This window comes from Schistocerca nitens, chromosome 6, assembly GCF_023898315.1.
Source record: "Schistocerca nitens isolate TAMUIC-IGC-003100 chromosome 6, iqSchNite1.1, whole genome shotgun sequence".
NCBI classification, from domain to species: domain Eukaryota; kingdom Metazoa; phylum Arthropoda; class Insecta; order Orthoptera; family Acrididae; genus Schistocerca; species Schistocerca nitens.
This window is the reverse complement of record NC_064619.1, coordinates 319,260,752-319,266,751: the sequence shown is the minus strand read 5'-3', so window position 1 is coordinate 319,266,751 and position 6,000 is coordinate 319,260,752. Positions and strand designations below refer to the sequence as shown.

Genomic DNA, 6,000 nt, shown 5'->3' with positions numbered 1-6,000 from the left:
CATTCCAAGGGGTGCTTTCCAACAGTATAACGCTCGCACACATGCCGCTGTTGTAAACCAAAGTACTCTACATACTGTCGAGATGTTGCCTTGGCCTGCTCGAGCATCAGATCTGTCTCCAGTCGAGCACGTTGGGACATAATCGGACTATAACAACAGCATCATCCGCAAACAACATAAGCCGTCTCTGTACGGACCGACAAAGTGCAACAGGCATGCAACTCCGTCCTACAGGCTGACATCCAGCACCTGTACAACGCAATGCATGCACATTTGCATGCTTGCATTCAACATTCTAGCGGTTACACCAGTTATTAACGTACCAGCCTTTCCATATTTCCAATAGCTTTTCTCGCGCTTACATCAACCTGCAGATATTGCAAAGTTGATCACTTAAATACATTAGCAGAGAAAAGTATTCACGAAATTTCGTTACTCTACATTAATTACTTTTTTAGTGTTGCGATATTTTTCCATCAGTGTATGTGGTTCATAACATTAGTGAACTGCAGAATTCACTACCGTAAACTTATAAGTAAAATTTTCCAGATAAATTACGACTACTGGCTCCTGTCTAGAGTTCAGAATATAGTCAAGCCTAGTTTACACGACGACAGTGGGTTGCGCCACTCGTTCCGTGGAATGAGTTGCACGCAAGTGGTTTCATACAGTATATGACTGTAGACATTTCAGTTTCGTCGTTGTGTGGGTCCCTGAGTCGTGTGTGAAATGAAAGTTTTGGCATCTGTACGTCGCATGAGTTGTGATGGAATTAAAACTTGTTGCGCGGAATCGCTGCATTAGAGAGAGAGAGAGAAAAAAAAGAAACGTGTTTCGATTCGTGACTGGATGAAGAAAACACGTCAGCTCGGTTGCTCAGCATCCTTGCTAAAATAATTTTTAACGGGAGATCCAAGAAGTTCTTGTAATTATCTTAGAATGTCACCAGAACTGTTCACGTTTCTAAATAGAGTTAATTACGCGATAAGGAATAAAGGTATGTAATGCATAAAGCACTGTCGCCAGAACTGAAATTCACATCATATTGCGTGCATTACAATCGAGAATACTCGGCATGTTATAAGATGCGGTTGAGTTGGTGTTGACGCTTTTTCATTAACACCAACAATTTTTTGACATTAATGGTAATAATTATAAACATTAACAGCAATAATTAATCAAACCAGGTCGCATTGAGAAGAGAATGGTTTGCAAACTACTCTCTTGAAGATGGATCTGAACAGTGGCACTAATTCAAAATTCTAACATATGTGAATGGGGAGCACTGCAGCGACGTTTTAAACACATGAATATTGAATAAAGAATGCAGCTTCTTGAATTTGTATAGCCTTCCCTCATGTCAACAATATTGCTTAACAAAGAGTTGGCCAAATCGAACGATGGGATTTCAGTCTTGTAGACGAGAGCATTGCCATAGCTAGAATTACACTTGCTTGTGTTTTTCTTAATTCAGTTGTATATGTGGTTCTGACTCAATAAATTTTGCCCTACAGCGCAGATATTGTCTGACATATATGTTATAATCGCACATGATGGTCTCAGTGGCAGCAATATGTTGCTTATTTTTGTAATCAGCATCACTGAAATCCCAAACACCTATGCAAAGCACAGATATCCAAAAAGCGAACATTATTCTCCGTTCCCCACTTCATATTTCAGTTTGTCTACACTCTACGAACACACATAACCTCAAAAACTCATGCAACTAGTATCGCCGGAGTGACCGAGCGGTTCTAGGCGCTGCAGTCTGGAATCGCGCGACCGCTACGGTCGCAGGTTCGAATCCTGCCTCGGGCATGGATGTGTGTGATGTCCTTAGGTTAGTTAGGTTTAAGTAGTTCTAAGTTCTAGGGGACTGATGACATCAGAAGTTAAGTCCCACAGTGCTCAGGGCCATTTGAACCAACTAGTATCGCCAAAGTTGGAACATGCCGAAAGTGTTTAGTTTTACCCAACGAGTTGCGCAAACGCGCGGCGCGCATGCGCAGTGGCCGGTAGCGCAGTTGCCTGCAACCTAGTGTCGTTTTGTAAACTATGCCTTATATTGTAGTGCAATAGTCTTTAATAGGCGACTGGTAGACTTCAGGCAGAGAATTGAAAATCTCGACTCTGAAACAAGCTACACTGCGTAATACTGACTATTAAATAATTTTCTTGCAAGAACACCTCACTATACACTATTTTTTCCCCCTTTCCGTGGGAGGTTGGGGAGGGGGGGTGAGAGGGGGGACGTCCCCTTGACCCACGGTGATTTGGAACAGTAATAACATAAAATAATTCGGTGACAGCTACCTAAGAGAACAATTACTTAATAAATAGGAGCCTTGATCCCTCAGATTTTTAATTCAAATTCATTGCAGTTTCTCGTGTAACTGCTTTCTAGTGCGCATCCGCATATTCGTGCCACGAATATTGCATGTGTATCGTGTGCTCAGGCGACGTGAACCACGGCCGGCTCTCAATAGAGGCAGCCGTGAGTGAACCAGTCTGCGGTTTCAAACATTTACGGTCGCGCCGCTGCTGCAGAGATACATCTTCAACGCACCAACGCACACCTTTAAGGTGCATCGTGTATAGGAGCTTATCAGGCGACGTGAACCAGTCGGTAGTTCCAAACATGTACGCTTGGAGCGTTGTTGCAGACATTCCTCGTCAAGGTCTATATAGACCTTATGTATCGTGTATCTGGCCATAATTTATAAGATCACCGTCTGATTCTGTTGTACTTCGCGGCGTCATTTTTTAAGATATCTTCTACGAAGTTCTCAGCTTTTCACCAGTGACACAGATATTGACAAATTTGACCTGCGCTCGTCTGCTTATCGTGAGTAAATGAGATTAATGTCCTCTAACTAAAACTGTGAAAAATCAAGTCTTATCAAGTGCCAGTAGCAACACTAATGATATCTGTGAACAACTTTGTCTCATCAAGACTCTGGAATATTACGAAGACAGCACACAGACGACCTCATTTCCGTCACTCTTGCGCACTGATTAATGTTGCGCTCAAAGCGAATGTTGGTATGGTCCTGTGTTTTCCAACGTTTCAACTGACTTTTAGCCGGTACGGGGACGGGGGACATTACAAGGTACAATTTTATTTGTGCTCCGAATTACGATGCAACAGTACAGATCGTGAATTACGCTAAATAGTACCCACCGGGGAAGTAATATGTTCGTTGCACATAAATGCAATACAATAAAACGAATTACAGTTCTGATACTTCACGTACGAATTATCACATACAAAATTATGAAATGTAAACGTCAAAATTAGTTAACCGTATACAGCAAGAATAAATATTGCTGTATTCCATCCCCTAGCCCAAGATTTAAAAAAAAATCGCATTTACGTCGCGTTGAACCAGAGGAAGTTAAAGAGGTGTAATCAAAATTTGGAAGTAATAAGGACTGATCGCCGAAAAAAAGGTACGTCCGTTTGAATGGAATTCAGAGAGCAACAGAAATACTTGCTCTGATTGTTAGAGCGTGATCAAGCGATTCATATCCAGTAATTATGATATGACTTATTGCGATCGTACGTTTTTATTTCCTTAGGCTACCAGTTCTTAACCAGATTACTATTATGTGGGGTGTCCGTGTAATTTATTTAACTTTTGGCAACTACCGCCACAATAATGTTAGTGCAGTTGGCACAGTTGTTTCACGGACCGTAATAACAAAGTTTCATGGAGGATGGAAAAATAGACCGATTGACAAGAGTCAGGAATTGGCGTGACTTTTCTATGGAAGATCCAAACTTAATATGTTAGCCCTTTATCTACTTCAAATGTAATGTAAATCAGAGTGAACGTACTGTATCGAACTTCATTTCGCTGCAGTACTAACATTTTTTTTTTTTTGTCCTCACTTCATTATGCTGCAACACTGACACTTTTTTGGGTTCCATATGCACACAAAAATTTTCTGACGGGGGCATATCGCTTTTGGTCCTAGCGTTAAAGAACATCTGTGCGGCCACCGCTATTTACGATTAATGTAAGCGCCGATTGGACAGCCTGTCAAAATGTACGGTAATTAGTGTTGGCGCACGATGGGTTAAGAAATCATTTATCAGAGCTTGATAAGGGAGAGATAGGGTACGGTATTACATCTGGTGCCTGGAGTAAAGGCTGAAGACTTGCTGTACGGCAGTTCATTCTATAATATACTATCAATAAAAATAACGTTGCACTGTAAATATAGCTACAATCTCGAAACTAGACGGAATGAAAATAAAAGTTTCGTGCAATATGATCTGCTGTAAGATGGGAGTTATTTTGGACAGCTTTTAACATACAGTATTTATTGATCGGCAACCAGTTATAAAGATGAACACCAAATGAACTTCTGCGACATATTTGATTACGGGTATACAGTTCGCCAAATCATTTTACGTGCTGTACAGAAATTGTATTCCTTTCCAAACTTTGAATTTTAGTTTGGCAGTGGTACTAAAGAAAACTTTTGGACATTTTTGTCTGAATGTAACAAACGTTTGTTATCTATCCACGGACTTTGGTGTAGCGTATATGAAATGTCAAATCTTGTCCTTTACGTAGAACATTTCATCCTACATCTTTATTAGTGGGCTGAAGGTTTCTACAAATTTTTGACAACATGCATTATGTACCACATCATAAGACTCATTCTCCTTCCTTGGGAAACGCCAACCTTCAAAGTTAACAATTACAACATCACATGTTTTGAAGACATGAGGCAGTTTTAATATGATGCTGTTATTTGGGTACAGACAATGCTGTACTCCATGCATCCAAAATACATGAAACATGTCAGTCATTCTATTCCGTCTTTGGGTCAACAACAGAAATTGACACTATGGGCTCTTTGTCATCTTCATGTGGAGAAACATATGTAGGTAAGGATGTAAGTCAGTATTCCTTTGGACAAGATTTTGAAAGCTGTGCAGTCAAACTAGAACTAGAAAAGCTGTCCATCTTGATTATAGCTATCTACGGGGCACCAGTAGGAAATACCCCAAAGTTCCTTGCGTAACTAGAAACTGTGCTTATAAAGCTTTGCAAGAGCAACAGTAAAAATTTAATCTGTGGATTTTAACATTGAATTTCCATCAACCAACAGTAATCGTAGACAGTTAAAAACACTAATGTCTAGCATTAACTTACACCCAATGATATCATTCCCAACAGAGATGGATGACTACAACAAAACTGATTGACAGATTTTCCTGGACCCCCCACACACTATTGTGATGTAAAAACGCAGGCTGCAGTAAATGGCCTATCTGGTCATGGTCAAATAGCAGTCCTATAACTCAGCAAAAGAAAAACAGTTAATGTACACACCCAAGTTAGCAAGGGTATCCATCCCATAGTTTATGGGGGGGGGGGGGGGGGGTCAGGGTTGGATAGGGCTAGATTTGGAAGTGTGAAGTATTTTTAGTATTTTGGAAGTGAATGCCGACTTGAAAGTAGCCATAGAAAGTTGGTTTCAACTCTGTAAAAACCTGTGTAACACAAACGTTTAGGTCATTACCTTGAGAGAAAAATGCTGTCCACACTATATTTTTTCTTTCAGTGAGAGCTGGGGGGGGGGGGGGGGGGGCACGGGGTATGGGCGCCCTCACAAGTTATTCGTGTTAGAATAATAAACAAAGAATCGACCAATATCTTTAGAAATAGTCTACAACAGGAACTATGAGAAGAAATCGATCATGAAGACACTAAGAATAAGAAATTTAATTCATTATTAAATCTGTTTCTCAAACACTTTGAAGCTAGCTTCCAAAGACAACCAAAATTAAATCAAATGTAATAGGTAGAAAGTCTGGACAACAGCTTGGATTAGAATATTATGTGCTAGAGAAAGGGAACTTTACCTACAACAGAGGAATAGTACACACAAAGAAGTGAACGTAACTATAAGAGATACTGTAAAATCTTAAATTAACAAGGCAAACAATAAAACAAAAACCACGTCTAAAATTGTAAAATTTGA

The 6,000-nt window shown here is 40.1% G+C and overlaps 1 protein-coding gene across 1 annotated transcript in view; it reads left to right on the top strand.

Moving 5' to 3' along the window:
* The first annotated feature begins 2,709 nt into the window (after positions 1-2,709).
* LOC126263714 (uncharacterized) overlaps positions 2,710-6,000 on the top strand; it is a 44,770-nt gene continuing 41,479 nt past the window's right edge. Inside the window, exon 1 of the mRNA XM_049960858.1 lies at positions 2,710-2,845. The gene's annotated coding sequence lies outside the window, so the exon portion shown is untranslated. The remainder of the gene's footprint in view (positions 2,846-6,000) is intronic.